The sequence below is a fragment of the Dipteris shenzhenensis genome, chromosome 6, assembly GCF_047967505.1.
Source record: "Dipteris shenzhenensis isolate YYH24624 ecotype China chromosome 6, Dip_SZ_1.0, whole genome shotgun sequence".
In the NCBI taxonomy this organism is placed as follows: Eukaryota; Viridiplantae; Streptophyta; class Polypodiopsida; order Gleicheniales; family Dipteridaceae; genus Dipteris; species Dipteris shenzhenensis.
In genome coordinates this window covers 17,948,067-17,966,589 of record NC_141601.1, presented here as the reverse complement: position 1 = coordinate 17,966,589, position 18,523 = coordinate 17,948,067, and the positions used below count along the sequence as shown (strand labels likewise).

General features: G+C 45.2%; 1 protein-coding gene across 1 annotated transcript in view; it reads right to left on the bottom strand.

Moving 5' to 3' along the window:
- The window catches only part of LOC147900878 (Tetratricopeptide repeat (TPR)-like superfamily protein), a 120,706-nt gene that overhangs the window by 54,407 nt on the left and 47,776 nt on the right, over nucleotides 1-18,523 (bottom strand). The gene's annotated exons all lie outside the window — the stretch shown is intronic.

Below are 18,523 nucleotides of genomic sequence, written 5' to 3'. Positions count from 1 at the left end.
GGTCAAGGACCTCATGGAACAGCTTGCCAACATTGATGAAGTGGTGCCAAATTCACAGCTTGTCAGTACCACATTGAATGGACTGCCAGATACATATCAAGGGTTTGCTACAACCCTTCGATTAGTGGCCATGGGTAATCCAGACCACTATTCTTTTGACCAGCTAGTTACTTTGCTTTTGCAGGAAGAGCAAAGTAGAGCTAACAGACAAGCCATTATTCTTGATCATGCATTTGCTTCACAGCAAACAGGAAGAGGCAAGGCTTCCAAGCCTATGGGCAAGCCAAAATCTGCGCACAGCAGCTGCAATTCCTCCCGTGCATCTAAAAATACAGCAGATAAGGGAAAGAAGAAAAGATGCAACTATTGTCGCAAGCCTGGACATGACATTTTAGAATGCAGGAAGCGCATTGCTTCGGAGAAAAAGAAAGCAGGATTGACAGTTAATGCCTCACATGCCATTGAATCCCATGAGCCAGCAGATGCTTCACATGCACATGCTCTTCAGGATGATTGGGCATGGGCTGTCCATTGCTCATTTGATCCCTCCAAAGCAGATGCACTCTTTACTGCTAATGATGCTCAGTCCTGGTACTTTGATAGAGGTGCTTCCAAGCATGTCACATCTTGCAGACAGTTGTTTCATTCTCTAGCTGATGCACCTCGAGGGGGGACTGTTACATGTGCCAATAATGCTTCATATGCTGTAAAAGGAGTTGGAGATGTGCAGCTCACATCCATTTCCAGCCATCCTATCACTCTGACAAATGTTCTTTTTGTGCCTGGCATTGAAGTCAACTTGATTTCAATTTCAGCAATTGCTAGTTCAGGTTTCAGGGTAATTTTTGATGGCTACAGATGCCTAGTATATGATCTTCATGATGACAATGCCATAGTTCTCACTCGCACTTTGCAAAAAGGGCTTTATCACCTTGATCATCATTCAGCTGCACTTTCTATTGAAGCATTGGCTATTTCAGATTCACAGCTTGCTGAAACTCATCTTTGGCATGAGAGAATGGGCCATCTCAATTATAGACCTCTTGCAAAGCTACATTCACAGCAGATGGCAAATGATGTACCTCAGACTCACACAGTTTCCAAACATGTGTGAGAATTGTCTTTTGGGTAAGATGCATCGATTTCCTTTTCAAAAAAATTGTCCAAAACTCTCACAAAGGAAATTGCAGCTAGTACACAGTGATGTCTGTGGCCCAATGAGGACAAATGCCATTGGGGGGTTTAAGTATTTCATGACTCTCATTGATGATTTCACAAGATATTGCTGGGTATATCCTTTGAAGGCCAAATCTGAAGTTTTCTTATGCTTTCAGAGATGGCTGAATATGGTTGAGAATGAATCAGGATGCAACTTTGTCACCCTCAACACAGATAGGGGGGGGAGTATATGTCAAAAATAACAAACATAAGGAAGACAATAACCAAATACCCGCTGTCCGTGGCAGAGGGGCGAGCTCAGTCCTCGCACCTATCCCCTGGCCAGGCTCCCAGTAGGGTGCAGGTGTCTTCAAAAAGAACAAATAGAAGGCAGAAGGAAGGCAAGAAAAGAGTTAAAGAGGCTATGGTCCACAGATCTACCCCGAAGTGCCTGCCTCAGGATCCATGCCAGCCTCCAAATGCATGCCAAAAACCCTCGAAGTACGTGCCTACCTCAAAACACAGGCCAAAAGTCCGTACAACAACCGTACAAGGGCCGTACAGCAATAAATGCTCCTCAAGGTTCGCACTAGCAACTCGTACAGTAATCAATGCAGCTCGAGAGTCGCGCCAAAAGTCCGTACAGCCTGTACGAAAACCGTACAACTGCTTAAGAATGTGTGCCTCCAACCTTGGCCAGAGTGCAGCAGCAAACCTAGGAGCTAGTAGCAAGAAGCGTGTGCATGGGGCAGCAAATGCTGGCAGGGAGAGCGAGAACATGCAACGAAAATCAGCTCCAAGAGCTTCGACACACTGAGGATGCTCTAGGAGGGTGAGGGAGAGAGTTGGTAGGTTGAGGGGAGCACATGCATTTGCATGCATGCCAGTTGGCCCTTCATTGAAATCCTACCCACCATACCAAGGAAAATGTTGGTTGTCCTTGGGCCCAACTTTATAACCCCTATGCCTTACCCCTAGGACCTAGTGGGTGACCTTAAAAATTGCTCCCAAGGACTTCTACAAAGTCTGTACTTCCTCTAGCCAATCCCTCACGGCCAAACTATTACTAGACTTAACCACGGTTAACTTCGGTTGAGTTACATTAAACTTTACATCACTTTTCACGTCCTTGTGACACATCCCAAGCCCTAGAGTGGTAAAAAGGCTAACCTAGTGCATTAATTCCTATAGCCAAGGGCAAGAGGGAAGGGCAAAAATCAAAAGACTTGCAGGGCAAGCAAAGGCCAGACTTGGACAAAGTGGGTAACGGGTTGTGGGGCAAGAAATTTGATCATCCATTCTTCCAAGGTGGACAGAATTTCGCCGTTTTTGCTGCATACCAATTGTCCGCGCTTTCCAAATCCCCCAGAGCTGACTCGCATCTCTCTCAGGACCTTCCTAGGCCAAGCGCTTACTGATTCCTAGGCCAGGCGCTTACTGGTTTTGCATCTTTCCAAGGCTGTTTGGAGCTCCCAGGCAGCTCTATTTGCTGCCAGACAGGTGGCTCTGTTGCATCACACCTGCGAGATTTGGGGGGGGAAGCTGAGATAAGAGAGAGATAGGGAGAGAGGGAGAGAGAGAGAGGGGGAGAGAGAGAGAGAGAGAGAGACGGGGGGGGGGGGGGGGGGGCACAGGCGGGGGGAGATAATAGGGATAAGTAGGGGATAATAGATGAAAGAGATATCAATTTCACCACCTCCAAGTGTCTTCCAAGATTCTCAAACAGGTTGGTTGCAAAATTTGCATCTGTTCTAAGCAGTTTGGAGCCTCCAGAAGTGGAAGAATTCTCTATTGGAGGTTGCCAGTGTGCCAAAAAGCTTCCAGTTCAATTCGCCTGCCAGGATTGGGCTGCCAGGAGACAAAGGGGTGCCGGGAAGACATCGTTTTGCTGCATTTTTCCTCTCCAAGGGTGTTGCTGATGATTTCACCTCGCAGGCTTGTGTCCTTGTTGGTTTCTGCCTAGTTGGCCTGGTTCAACAAGGTTTGGTTGAGCCAGAGGTTGCCAGATACTAGGTATTTTGGTTGTTGGATGCCCTACTCTTGCCTGAGATTGTCCACAAGTTTTGCCAGAATGGCCGTGGAATTTTCATTGGGTTTTGATGCCTTTGGTAGCCGCGGTAAGGCTGCTTGAGTATTCAGTTGATTGATCTCTCCAGTGTTGTGCAAAGTTGAGCTTTGTTGTATTTTGATGTCACTGAATATAATTAAAGAAATACCACAAGGGGCGCCAACGATTTTGGGGCCAATCTGGTGTCTGGTGAGGACCAGGGGCATTCTAGCTCTCGGATCGTGTGTTGTAATTTTATTTGTTTGCTGTCTTCAATTTTCTAACTAGTTGTAAATAAGTGATTTGTTTATTATTTCGGATTTACCGCTGCTTGGAGAACCCGAGACAATGATTCCATTACAAGGATCCCTTTCTCAAGAGGTGAATCCGTGGTTGTGGCTGGACAAGCAGAGGTAGCTAGAAGTAATTGTAGCCAAGTAAATTCAGCAAATATGTCTCATCGTGAGAGGTCGCAGTCTATTCTGGACTCTGAGCAGGAAGAGTCACTAGAATCTCAAGAACAAGAATCCCTTGGGGATGAATATTCTCAGTATGAGGAGCAAGTTCAGGAACAGCAACCTTTTGGGCAACAAGCTTTCGGACAACAAACTCATGTTCAGTCTGAGCGGGAGGAAGAAGATGAGGGAGATGCCATGTTGAGAGCGCAGTTAGCGAACATGATGGATATGTCTACTCAGCTCACACAGAATCCTCGTATTCAAAAATTTCCTAATCCTCCGAAGAAGGATAAGAAGAAAAAGAAGAAACCACACGGGCAACACGCTGGTGCTCAACCAGGAAATGGACAGCCAAACATTATGCCATAGGTTCCTATGCAACAATCTGTTTTTGGCTCTGGCACTGGGATGAATGATCAAGGCAGTAATTTTCAGTATTTTAATTCCGGACAGCAAGTTTTCCCTCAGTCCACAATGTATCCAGGTAGTTTCAAGGGAGGTTCGGTGTTCCAGGCCATAGTTGGACAGCCTAATGAAGGCCCATATGGGTATGACTGGAAACTTCCCAATTGGGTTTCAGCCTGTTATGCAGGGGTTCCAGGCACAGATGCTTGGAGGGATGCGAGCTGGAATGCCAAACATGATGCAACCTAGCATGCCAAACATGATGCAGGCTTTAATGCCTAATATGATGTATGGAAACATTGGGATGCAGCCAAGGATGCAAGGAGGCATGGGAAATCCTATGGGAATGTTTTGGATGCCACCTATGGGACCCAGAGTGGTCAATCCCTCTAAAGGAAATGGAAAAGGGACACAAAGCATGGGGTAATATGATGCAGCCACCAGTCTATGACAATTTGGCCCTGAGAGGCAAAGCAAAGGAGTTCAAAGAAAGAGGTTGGGGCATTAGTTTTGAAACTCTTAATGGGATGCAGGACAAGTTGAAGGCTCTTACCTTTCTGAATCAATTTTTTGCAGCTTTTCAGGAGGAAAGCTTCCAAGATTGGAAAAGCCGCCACCTTCCTGAAAGGAAACGCTTACAATGGTGGACTAATTTGCTCTTGCAGGGGATAGCACTGGTCACTTGGATTGTATTTAAGCAGGTATTTGCAGCCTCATGGTTGACTACCACTTTTGAGGTGGAGGTGGTGACCGCATCACACAAGCTCGACGCTGAGAATTGTGTCAATTTGGAAGCTTTAAATAGGAAGTTTTGGGCAGCTTTATTGCATGTTAGTTCCCACACATTTGAACCATTGTCAGAACAAATAGAGAAGTACTGTTGGGGTTGCCCAAGGAGATCCGGGACTATTGTACGAAGACAAAGGTGTCAAACATGCTCCAGTTGATTGAAAATGCCAACACGGCATATGCCCTTATGCAGGAGAGGACCACACGGTTCAAAGGACGCAAAACGGAGAAGAGTGGCAAGCCTTTTAAGGCTTCTTTTGTTGCAGGCCAGCGACGCAAGATGAACCAACCTAAGTTCAAGAGGATGGCTTTTGAGGAAAAGGGAGAATGGATGAGGCACAATAATTGTTTTCATTGTAGGGAGGAAGGCCATCAATCTTGGGAATGCCCAAATAAGAAAAGGAAGCAGACTACTGAAGAAAAGGAGCAGCAGAAGAGCGAACGGAAGGGTAAGAAGTCAAAACCAAGTGCGGGACTTGTGCTTGATGTGATTGGTGAGGGGCAAAATGATGATAAGTCACAGTTGTGCATAGCTTGGGGCAAAGTACAGGACCAAACTTATTCAGTCTTCTTTGATCCGGGAGCTCGAGCCAATTTTATCTTGCCAGAACTAGCAGGTAAGTTGGGAATCCTTCCCGAGGAGATGGGGCCGCTTTGTGAAGCTGATATGGCCAACCCCAAGTTCAGCTCTCCTGTCACTCCAAACATTCGAAAGTTGAGGCTACACATTCAGAGCTATGTGGATACAGAGGAGTTCTACATTATGCCCTTGTCTAGATGGATGTTTTGCTAGGTATACCCTCGTGTTACAAGGTGCGGGCTGTCCTGGATACCTTCAATAAGAAGTTGACCTTGACTCATAGGGAAAAGACTCATGTTTTGGATGTAAAATTCAAGGGTGAATCTGTCCCCGTCGTATCAGCTTTGCCACTTCTTCTGTAATGAAAAAGAATATTTCTGCTTACTTGACTTTTGCAACAAGAAACTCAGCCAGAAGACGCTAGGTCTCAGCTTTCTGGAAAAGCACAGGACAGATTTTGAGTTTAAAGATCGCTTTTCTGAGTCTTTGCCAGATGAATTGCCACCGGAAAGACCTGAGGATGATGCCATTGACATAATCCCAGGGAGCAGCCCACCCAACAAGCCGCCATGCAAGGTAAGTGCAGCTCAGCAAGAAGAATTATGAGCCAAGTCAACAACTTGCTTTAAAAAGGGCTTATAAGGCCAAGCTTTTCCCCTTTTTGCTTGCCGGTTTTTGGGTTACAGAAAAAGGATGGATCTTGGAGGATGTGCATATAAAGAAAGTACTTGGAGACAAATTAAACAATACTGAAGACTAACAATGGCTGAAGAAGAAATATATATCACAAACGGAACTCAATACAGGAGAAGATATGAGAGAGAAGCTCTGGAGGAAGCAAACATCAATCCTCCAGGGAAGACAACTGTAGTGGACTTCTACACTAGCTCCTGTCACCACAATGTAAATATCCTAAGTCAAAGTACAGTTGACCATTTATTTGATCATAATTAAAGAGTTTTATATGTGTTAATTACGGTCAAAGAGTTACTTTAATGGTCAAAGGATTGACTACGGTCAAAGATACTTGACTCTAGTCAAGTAAACCTGACTGCGGTCAGAGAGTGTTGACTTCGGTCAACAAGACTTGGCATGCGCCAAGAGGGTTAACCCCGGTTAACCAAGATGTGCCAACTCCGGTTGGAGAGACTTGGCTATAATTAAGGCGCCTTGACCCTTAGTCAAAGCTCTTTAATTATAATCAAGAGTGTTGACTCCGGTCAACCAGAGAAAATATATATATATTTATTTGTATATATATTTATTTAGATGTGCACATGTGTTCAGTGGGGACGCCCACCGTGACTAGGATTAGTCCACAGTGTGTTATTTGCATGCAAAGCGCTAACAATTAATGGGTACCATGGTGGTGCGCTTTAATTAATTGTTGCAGGTACTAGGAAGGATTATTTTTCCTAAGCGAAATGGGAGTCTGACAAGCATCCAGGAAGCGGTTCGTGTGACCGAGAGCTTTGAAGACTCCAGAATGGCCCTTAGAGGCTTGTAATAGGTTTTAGTCTAGATTTTAGACAAGTGGCATGTTGCCAATTTGAATGGGGCTTGAAGCTCTTGTAAAAGAAGAATTCAATTACGGTTGAAGGGAGAGAGACTTACGAGACAGCTTGAAGCTGAACTTTTGTATTGAATTTCTGAAATGAATAAAAGACCTTCGGGGAGGTCCAGCCCGACAATTTGTCCTGGGCCCTAGTGCATCTCTAGAGAGAGAGAGAGAGGGAGAGTTTCTGAGAGTAGAATGCTGTCTGGTTTTTATGAGGCCATAGCTGTTGCGTCAGTTTCGGTTGTATTGGTATCAGAGCAAGGTTTGAATTGTCTTCTATGGCAATCACGATCAGAGAAAACAATTCCTGTGTGACGATCAAGTACGGGTTGTATGCAAAAAGAGAGTATTGCACAGGAAATTGTGACGCAGGTAGAGATTTGGGGGGTGCGAATATGTGGTCAAGCCTCGAGAAGGTGTAGACACGCCCTCACTAGAGACTTACGCATCTGATGAAGAGCTGGATGACGGAGACATCCACGCAGCAACACACCTCTCCGTGGAGTAAAGTTTTCACGTGACGCATACCTTGGCATGCATTTCCGGGTGGTCTCACGACGCTGAATGACCGAAAGGACCTGCAGAGACCTTTCAACGTTGTTTGGAATTTCTAGCAGCGTGGAGGTTTTGCGAAGTTAAATTCGGTGCTAACGACCCCAAAGAAATATTCTCACGCGAGCAGTGACGGTTGCCCAGCGCGGGGTGTAGACTGGTGAACCGCAAGACAAGAGCTTCTAAGGTGTTCGTCATGAAATAGACGCGAGCAACAAAAAGATTCTTCCATGGCTGTTTTTGTGACGCTTCACGGAAGGAGATGCGTCGGTGAACCAGGGGCGTAACGCGCGATGCGTGACGATCTACGAATTCCGTCGCCTGCAACCCCCCCCGGTCTCTGGCCTTAGGCTGACGTGGCGCGGGACACGTGGCGTAGGACACGTGGCAGACCGCGCAACTGCTGACGTGGCGCCTAGCCAGGTGGCAGATGATGTGGCATCCAGCTCAGAGCTGACGTGGCACACTGACACGTGGCAGCCAGGCTGGTAGATCTGTGGTTAGTGTGACCTTGTTCAAGCTAACTGCAGTTAGCTGACCCTGGTTAGGGATTTGGTCAGAGGACAGCCTAACCAGACTGGACTGGTGCAGTTAACCAGTTTGCTTCAGTTAGTGGCCAAGTTACAATCATCTAACCAGACCAGAACAGGACTGATCTGGTTAATGTAACCAGTAGTTACCCATCTGGTTACTGTTCTTTCAAAAAAAAAAAAAAAGAGACAGTTGCAGAGACAGTTTTGGCTATCAATTTTCTCCTGCCTGTCAGTTACTGTCAGAAAAGTAGCAGAAAACCAGGGAAAAGCAGAGAAAACAGAAATTTGCAGAAAAAGGAGTATGCATGCCTTTGAGCAGTAAAAAGAGGGAAAAACAGATGCCTTTTGAAGCCATCTGCAGCAGCCAGGAAAGGGCAATATAGTTGTTGATGCTTTGGCAACTGTGTGGGTATATGCCTTGAACTGACAGCCAGTACTGGCATAGATTGTGAATGCAAAACACCTCTTGTTGAGGTACCTTTTCTGTTGGAAAAGCAAAGGTAGTGTGCATTAGTTACTTGCACAGTGTGAGAAAAAAAAAAATCTGCAGATCTCAGAATATGGATCAATCACCTATCCAGTGGGATTCTCAAGATAGGGATGTCCATCCAAGACAGAGGAATGTGCCACAAACTCAACATGAATTTGAACAAATGGTACGCACTCGTATACAAGAGCTGGAAAATCTAAAAAGGGATCCCAGGGCTCAGCATTTGTTTCCAGCAGAAACTATGCCTAATCCAGTATATGGCATGCCAATGCCAGAGGCACACTCTCGTGTACAGTCTGAGAGAGAGAGATCTCATAGATCTCATAGGAGACGGTCCCATAGTAAAAAGAGATCGAGGCGTCATCACTGATCTCCTAGTCCATCACCGTCTACCTCGAGTTCGACTTCTGTGTCTTCTTCTTCCTTATCAGATAAACCATCCAGGAAAAGAAGGAAACACGAGAAGTCTGGGAAGAGAAAGTCTTCCAAAGCGACCAGGGAATTTAAAGAGGGAGGAAAATCTGTTAAGTTTATGACCTACAATGGACAGTATGGTCATACAGACAAAGCCTTGCAGTTTATCAGACAGTTTGATGCTGCATTCGGTACAGAGAAATTTTCAGAATCCTCCAAGTTAAGAATGGTCAGCCTACACTTAACAGCAACGGCTAGTGCATGGTGGAGTGCACTGACCACAGATGGGTCAGCCCCAAGAAAGTGGAAGGGCTTCAAGAAAGCCTTCTACCAGCAGTTCATGCCTAAACAGTTTAGAGACCATGTTCTTCAAGACTGGGACAGTTTGCACATGGATGCAGGAGATACTGTGGATGGGTACAACCAAAAGTTCTGGGATGCTTATTTGCAGGTTGCACCGTTCAAAAAGATCTCCAAAGGTACCCAGATGAGAAAGTACAGAGCAGGTCTCACTCCAAGAATTCAGGCAGTAGTGAATGCTTTGGGGGCAAAGAATATTCAAGATCTTATGCATTCAGCCTCAGTAGCGAGTCTTGTGCCGCTACAAGATCCATCTACAGTGCCATCCTTGCATGCAGGACGTGCTGATAAAAAGAAAACTGATTTTCAAAAATCAGAAAAGAAAGAGTCCCCTAAGGCTGAAAAGAAAGGGTTTCAGCCTCAGAAGCCGAGGGGTACTCAGTTCTCGAAGACCTATAAGGGCAAATCTCTATTTACCCCTGAACAGATAGCGGAATTCCGTAGAGATGGGAAATGCTTCAGGTGCGGTAAAGAGGGGCATGTGGCTGCCCAGTGCCCAGAAAAGCCTTCAACATCGAAGGGAAAAGAGGCAGAGAAGCCACGAGGACCGCAAAAGCCAATGGCGGGGGGAATTCCTGATATACTGGGTCATGCTTTGAACCCAGAAGAACGAGAATTGCTGCTATCATGGGGCAAAGTTAGAGACCAGCAAGCGCTAATTTTATTTGATCCAGGGGCTACTGATAATTTCATATCAGAGGATCTAGCCCTGAGGCTGGGAATAAAGACGGAAGAGTTAGGCAGGGCTTTGGATGCCGATCAAATGTTTTGTGGGAATCCTGTGCCAGTTACTCCCTTGATAGGGAAGCTCCGTCTTCATATTCAGAGTTATGTGGATCAGGAAGACTTCTTCATTTCTCCACTGAAACATTATGATGTAGTTTTGGGGATGCCTTGGTTTCACCGCAAGGCAGTGAAGTTGACTCTTCCTGAAAGAGTGCTGGAATTTGTACATAGGGGGAAAAATCAGCGTTTGATTGCCAGGAATAAAGGGGATACTATCCCCATTGTATCTGATGTTTCATGCGGTAAAGCAATAAAGTCTGCAATTTCAGCGTACATGGTTTTTCTAAAAGAGAAAGAGAATGTTATGCATGCTGAAATGAATGATGCAGACAAAAATAAGTTCCAGTTTCTTGTAAACTTTAAAGATTGCTTTTCTGATGTTTTGCCAGGGGAGTTACCCCCGGAGAGACCAGAAGATCATCAGATAGAGTTAATGCCTGGTAGTGAGCCACCAAACAGACCCCCTTATAGAGTCAGTGCGACTCAGAGAGAGGAGATTATGGCTCAGGTACAGGACTTGCTGTCCAAAGGGTTGATTCAGCCCAGCTCGTCTCCTTTTTGTTCCCCTGTACTGTTAGTACAGAAGAAAGATGGTTCATTCCGTATGTGCGTCGATTATCGCGCACTGAACAAAATGACCATCAAGAATAGATTCCCTATTCCGCGTATTGATGATGTCTTGGATCAGCTAAATGGAGCTTCAGTTTTCAGCAGGATAGACTTAAAGAGTGGCTACCACCAAGTGAGGATACAGCCTCAGGATGTGCACAAGACAGCATTTCGCACTACATTCGGGTTGTATGAATACTTAGTGATGCCTTTTGGGTTGACAAATGCTCCAGCCACATTCAATAGAATGATGGATCGCATCTTCCGGAAGTACAGGCATTTTACGGGTACTTTCTTTGATGATATCTTAGTTTTTTCTAAGACAGAGGAAGACCACAGAGAACATCTTGCTATAGTGTTTCAAGAGCTGAGAAATCATCAGCTCTATGCCAACAGCAAGAAAAGTGAATTCTTCCTGGAAGAAATCCACTATCTGGGGCATATAATATCCAAGAATGGGATACAAATGGATCCAGCGAAGATCCGTGCCATTCAGGAATGGCCAGAGCTGAAAACTGTGCATGAAGTTTGAAGCTTTTTAGGCTTGTGTTCTTACTACAGAATGTTTATCAGACATTTTGCTGATATCGCAGCTCCATTACATGACCTCACTAAGAAAAATGCAGCCTTCACATGGGGATTATCACAGAAGAAAGCATTCAATACACTCAAGGAAAAGTTGACTACAGAGCCTATTTTGGTAGTTCCGGATCTGTATCAGTCTTTTGATGTGGATTGCGATGCTTGTGGAGAACGTGTTGGGGCTGCATTGCATCAGAATGGTCATGTAGTAGCCTATGAAAGCAGACGACTTCGGGATGCGGAAAGATATTTAGGAATCTATGAGAAAGAGTTATTGGCTGTAATTCATGCCATCCATACATGGAAACATTATCTTTTGGGTGCAGATTTTACTGTCAAAACAGATCACCAAAGTCTGAAATACTTTTTGACTCAGACCAAGCTTTCAGAGAAGCATATGAAATGGGCAAACATGCTGTCAATGTATCATTTTCAGATTGTCCATACCCCAGGCATTCGGAACAGAGTGGCAGATGCCTTGTCCCGAAGACCCCAGGTCAATAATGTAACTATTGCATATCATCAGGACCTGGAAGGCATGAGGGAACAATATGCTCATGATTCTGATTTTGGTGAAATTTTACAGCAGATGCAAGAAGGACAATCTACCAGTCACTATTCCCTGAAAGATGGGTATTTAATGAAAGATGATTGCCTATGCATCACCCAGGAGATGAGGAAAAAGATTTTGGGGGAATGCCATGCACCTCCCTATGCTGGACACAGAGGAATTACAGCAACAACTCTAGCACTAGAGAGGTATTTCTTTTGGCCAGGAATGCGGAAAGATATACATCAGTTTGTTACTGAATGCCTTACGTGTGAAAAAATGAAGTATGATAGACAGAAGGCACCTGGCCTACTTATGCCTCTTCCCGTGCCTCAGGCACCATGGGAAAATATTAACAATGGACTTTATTTTTGATTTGCCGAGATCAAAGTCAGGGAATGATGGGATTTGGACTATCATTGATAGATTCAGCAAGCAAGCTCATTTCATTCCGGTTCGCAAAACCATAAAGGCAGATCATATGGCTAAGCTGTTCATGGCACAAATCTTTAAACATCATGGTATGCCAAGTCCATTGTTAGTGATCGAGATCCCAGAATGACCAGTCTATTCTGGAGAGCTTTATTTGATAACATGGGGACGAATCTGAATTTTTCTTCTTCTTTCCATCCCCAGACAGATGGTCAAAGTGAAGTAGCAAAATCTACCATTTTGGATATGCTAAAATGCTACGTGGGTGACCAGAGTTCAGACTGGGAAAAGTACCTACCCTTAGTAGAGTTTGCTTACAATAATACAGTACATAGCTCTACAGGGAAAGCCCCTTTTGAAGTCATATATGGGAAGGTGATTTTGCCACCTATATTGAGGACTAAAGATGAAATATTTGCAGATGATCAGTTTGTAAGAGACCTCCAGACAGCTTTCAGCCAAGTCCGGACAGCAATTGAAAGGTCTCAAGAGAAACATAAAAGGGCTGCAGATAAACATAGGAGACAACTAGATCTCAAGGAAGGGCACTGGATACTTTTGAGGTTTGAAAAAGCTAGGCTCCGCAAGTTTAAAGGCAAACAGAAAGTGTATGCAAAGTTATCTCCCAGATATTATGGCCCTTTTAGGGTTACAGAGAGAATAAATGAGGTTGCATACAGATTAGCATTGCCAGAGCATTGGAGGATTCACAATGCATTCCATGTGAGTCTTCTAAAGAAATTTCAGGGACCAGAGCCTACAGAACCAGTATCAGAAGATCCACCAGAAGTGGATGAGCTGGAGGAAGTCCTTCAGCCAGAGTAAATTGTGTACCATACTGTACGTAAAGGCCCTCAGGGTAAGGAATTTTGCAGGTATCTTGTAAAATTCAAGACGGCATTAGATGCCAAGTGGATGGACGAAGACATGTTATCCGATCATCCACAGCTTTTGGATGTTTACAAGGAAGCTTTTCAGTTGAGGTCAACTGAATAGAAGCCGAGGGGATGTCACCACAATGTAAATATCCTAAGTCAAAGTACAGTTGACCATTTATTTGATCATAATTAAAGAGTTTTATATGTGTTAATTACGGTCAAAGAGTTATTTTAATGGTCAAAGGATTGACTACGGTCAAAGATACTTGACTCTAGTCAAGTAACCCTGACTGCGGTCAGAGAGTGTTGACTTCGGTCAACAAGACTTGGCATGCGCCAAGAGGGTTAACCCCGGTTAACCAAGATGTGCCAACTCCGGTTGGAGAGACTTGGCTATAATTAAGGCGCCTTGACCCTTAGTCAAAGCTCTTTAATTATAATCAAGAGTGTTGACTCCGGTCAACCAGAGAAAATATATATATATTTATTTGTATATATATTTATTTAGATGTGCACGTGTTCAGTGGGGACGCCCACCGTGACTAGGATTAGTCCACAGTGTGTTATTTGCATGCAAAGCGCTAACAATTAATGGGTACCATGGTGGTGCGCTTTAATTAATTGTTGCAGGTACTAGGAAGGATTATTTTTCCTAAGCGAAATGGGAGTCTGACAAGCATCCAGGAAGCGGTTCGTGTGACCGAGAGCTTTGAAGACTCCAGAATGGCCCTTAGAGGCTTGTAATAGGTTTTAGTCTAGATTTTAGACAAGTGGCATGTTGCCAATTTGAATGGGGCTTGAAGCTCTTGTAAAAGAAGAATTCAATTACGGTTGAAGGGAGAGAGACTTACGAGACAGCTTGAAGCTGAACTTTTGTATTGAATTTCTGAAATGAATAAAAGACCTTCGGGGGAGTCCAGCCCGACAATTTGTCCTGGGCCCTAGTGCATCTCTAGAGAGAGAGAGAGAGGGAGAGTTTCTGAGAGTAGAATGCTGTCTGGTTTTTATGAGGCCATAGCTGTTGCGTCAGTTTCGGTTGTAGCTCCACAAGTTGGAACTGAACCAAATCTGAGACAGCAAACTGATGCAAGAGTTGCTGCAGATTTGGAATAGAAAGAACATAATCTGGAGCAGAAGTTGGGGACAGATCTGGAGCAGAAGTTGGGGGCAGATCTGGAGCAGAAATGGGGCAGATCTGGAGCAGAAATGGGGCAGATCTGAAGCAGAAAGGAAGGTAGAAGAGGAGGCAGCAGAGGAGGCAGCCAGGAGGCAGAAATGGAGGCAGCAGAGGAGGCAGCCAGGAGGCAGAAGTGGGGGGCAGCAGAGGAGGCAGCCAGGAGGCAGAAGTGGAGGCAGCAGCGGAGACAGCCAGGGGGCAGAAGAGGCTCAGGGTGTGCAGGTACCTCTGGAGCTTGAAGTGGTGAAGAGTACCTAGTCCCCCCCCCTTTGAATAGGAGGGGCTAGTCGGTCAACCGGTCTGGTCGGCCAGCTGGTTGACCCAGATCTGACCGACCTGGTCAGATATTGACCAACCAGGTCAATCTGGTCGGCCAGAAAGGGGCCTTTTTTGGCCTCCGATCCGGGGCTTGTGACAGGGCTTTGGTTGTGGAATTTGCCCCCGATCCGGGGCTCTTTGACAGGGCTTTGGTTGTGGGATTTTGTCCGGGTTTTCATTGTTGATTTCTGTCCTGACGGAGAGTCACCTGTGGTGTTTTTACCTGTAAGTGATCAGACCTTTGCGCCAGTATGACCTTTGATTATCCTGTCCTCTAGAATTGGAGATTGCCTGGCTTAACACCCCCTCTCAATGTCCAATGTAGGCGGGAGAAGCAAAGAGGTGTTCCATGAGTGATCTATCTTCTTCATCAGCCTTTTTTTTTGTTTTTTTTTTTTTTGGAATAAAGGGGTTTTCATTTAGATAAAGATGCCTACAAAGTAGGTTTTCATCTTCACTAAATGCCCAGATGATGGTACAAAAAAGAAGTATTTGAAGGAGTGCCCTTGCAGGGGATTTGTTCACTTCCTTAAGTATACAAAAAACTGCTAAGAAGAAGGAGGCGGTATACCAATCCCCAACCGTGGGCTGAGATGCTCAAGAGTAGGGCGATTAACCGGCTTGGTAAGAATACCAGCATGATTATCGGCAGCTGAAACATAGATCAATCGAATAGCACCTAATTCCACTTGCTCGCAAGTAAAATGAAAGTGAACACCGACATGTTTGGTGCGGTTGGAAAAAATGGGACTGCCGGCGAGAGCGATGGCACTTTTGTTGTCGACGTAGAGGATCGTTGGTTCAGTACAAGGAAAGTGTAGCACTGCCAAAAACTGTCGGGGATATATGGCCTCTGTGGTACAATCATACAAGGCCCGGTATTCAGCCTCAGTAGAAGAGCCAGCAACAGTTTCTTGTTTACGGCTAGACCAAGAAACAGGTGCCGAGCCAAACAAGAAAATATAGCCGCCATGAGAATGACGATTGTCCGGGTCGCCAGCCCAGTCGGAATCAGTGTATCCCTATAGTGTTAGTCCTGGTCTGAAATGTAAACCATAAGAGTAAGTACCACGTATGAACCGCAAGATACGAATACATGCATGCCAATGAGTGAGCTTGGGGTTATTAAAATACTGACTGAGAATGGAAACTGAGTAAGCAAGATCCGGACGAGTGTGAAGGAGCCAGAGGAGTTTGCCAACAACCTGACGGTAGAGATGTTCATCAAAGGGAGGAGACTCCAAGTCTTTTGAGAGCTTGACTATGGGATCTAAGGGAGTGGCAGCGAGCTTAGGCTCATGGGGAATGATCTGATCAAGGAGTTGAAGAGCATATTTCTGTTAAGAAACAAAAATACCACCAGAATGTTGAACAACTTCCATGCCTAAGAAATAGGAGAGAAGACCGAGATCAGTCATTTCAAAAGTGGTGCTTAGTTGAGTTTTAATGAATTGAAGTGTAGTGGGAGTAGAGCCTAAAAGCAAAAGATCATATACGTAGAGTAAGATAAAGCAGACCCCCTCTGACGATTGAATATAAATTTGGATCAAAAGGAGTGGAATGAAAACCATTAGTTTTGAGGAAGGTGTATATCCTGTGGAACCATGATCGAGGTGCTTGTTTAAGCCCATAAAGAGCTTTGTGAAGACGGAATACCTTATTTTCATGGCCAGGAGGAGAAAAACCAGGTGGGGGAGTCACATAGACTTCTTCATCAAGGTAGCCATTGAGAAAGGCACTCTTGAAATCCATCTGATAGATAGACCAGCGATGATGAGCAGCTAGGGCGAGAAGAAGGCGAAAGGAAGTTAATCAAGCAGTAGGGGCAAAGGTTTCCTCATAATCGATACCATGTTTTTGGCGAAATCCTTGCACTACTAAGCGAGCTTTGTACTTGTCCAGTGTTCCATCGGCTTTGAGTTTTGTTCGGAAGATCCACTTTGTTCCGATGACCTTTTTGTGAGTGGGTCAATTGACCAAAATCCAGGTCTGATTGCGATCAATACTCTCAAGCTCCTGTTCCATGGCACGATGCCACGCAGGATTTTGAACTGCTTCCTGCCAAGTGGCAAGTTCAAAATGTATGATATAGGCCGTGGTAAAAATGGAGGCGGTGGTAGTGGAAGAAGTTGTTCGAGTAGAGCGGCGAGGACCGGGAGGAAGCTCTACGGGAATAATCCCGGAATCCTTCATAGTTTCGCGATACCAGCGTGGCAGCGGGTCCTGAGGAGAAGCAATGGGTGGTGAGAGAGAGGTTTCGGGAGGAGAGGAAGAAATTTCGGGTGGAGAATTGTCGGAGGGAACAGGAGTAGATACGTCATCAGTAGAGAGAATAGAGGAATTTTTTAGAACATCTCTTTCATCGAAGACCACATCTCGGCGAACCAAAACTTTGTTTGTGCGAGGATCAAATAATCGATAAGCTTTGGTGTACGCGCGGCATCCAAAGATGCAAATATGAGAAATAGAAGGTCGGTAGCCATAGAAGGCCTCAAAAGGCGTCATGTTCGGGATGGGCTAAGTAGGGCAGCGATTAAGGATATAGACAGAAGTATTCACAGCTTCTGGCCAGAGACGTTCAGGCAACTCGGCTGCAAAAAGCATGGAACGGGCCATGTTCATGACTGTGCGTTGTCTCCGTTCGACACGAGCATTTTGGGAAGGCGAATTTGGAGATGTAAGATGGCATTGGATACCATGCTCGTGAAGGAATTGAGTGAATTCATGGGAAATGAATTCACCACCATTATCACTACGAGCAATCCCACCGTTTGGTTCATAACCAATCGAGCCCAAGTAGCAAAGAAAGAAAAAGTGTCGGATTTCTCTTTCATGAAAAACACCCATTGATATCGAGAGTAATCATCCACCATTAAGAAGAAATATTGTGAACCATTGAGTGAAGGAACAGGAGATTTGCCACTAATATCGAGATGAATTTCACTGGCTCGAGAAGTGGAATGAGAAGGAAAAGGAGTTCGGCTTTGTTTGCCTAATTGGCAGGGACGACAAATATCTTTGGCTCGCAATAATTTAGGTAGGCCATCAACTAGATGATCCCGAGACATTTCATATAAAGAGTCATAGGACAAATGTTCCAGACGATAATGCCATAATCGTTCTGTGTCAGTTGGATCTTTCAGGGTAGCAATACCATAAAGCCGATGAAACTCAGAACCGGTATGGGAGGGAGTCGCAAGACATTGAGTTATGAAGTACAGACCATTAGGTTGGGCGTCGCCTCGAGCTAGGAGGAGTCCCGAGGTCTCATCTATGATGTCAACATGCATCTTTGTAAATAGCACTGTGCGACCAAGAAGGCAAAGTTGATGAACGGAAAGAAGATTGACCCCTAATTAGGGGACATAAAACACTTGATCCAATTGAGCAAGATTGGGGCCTTTGTCAGTATCAAAAGTTATTGAACCAACACCATGTATAGTAGCAACAGAGTTATTGCCACAACGGACTCCCCCTGTTGCCGGTTGGCGAGAAATGAAGAGATCATGATGAGGAGTCATATGATGAGTGGCTCCACTATCCACAATCCAAGAAGATTTAGAGCCACATGGAAGAGTATGAAAAGCTGACCCAGATAAGGAAGGGGAGGAGTCAAGCTCGGTGATATGGATCAAGGCTTGAGAAGTGAAGTCTAGAGAATCTCCAGTGGACCAGTCAGACAGACCTTCAGGAGTTATAAAAGGAGGAGATGCAGTGAAATGATTAGTGACATGGCCCTGGGGTCTCCAAAGACCAGTGTTCGGAGGAGGAGGACCACTCCTAGGACGCCAACGAGGTGGCTGAGGAGTCGTGGTAGGGGGCTGTGGAGTCCAACGGGGTGGTTGAG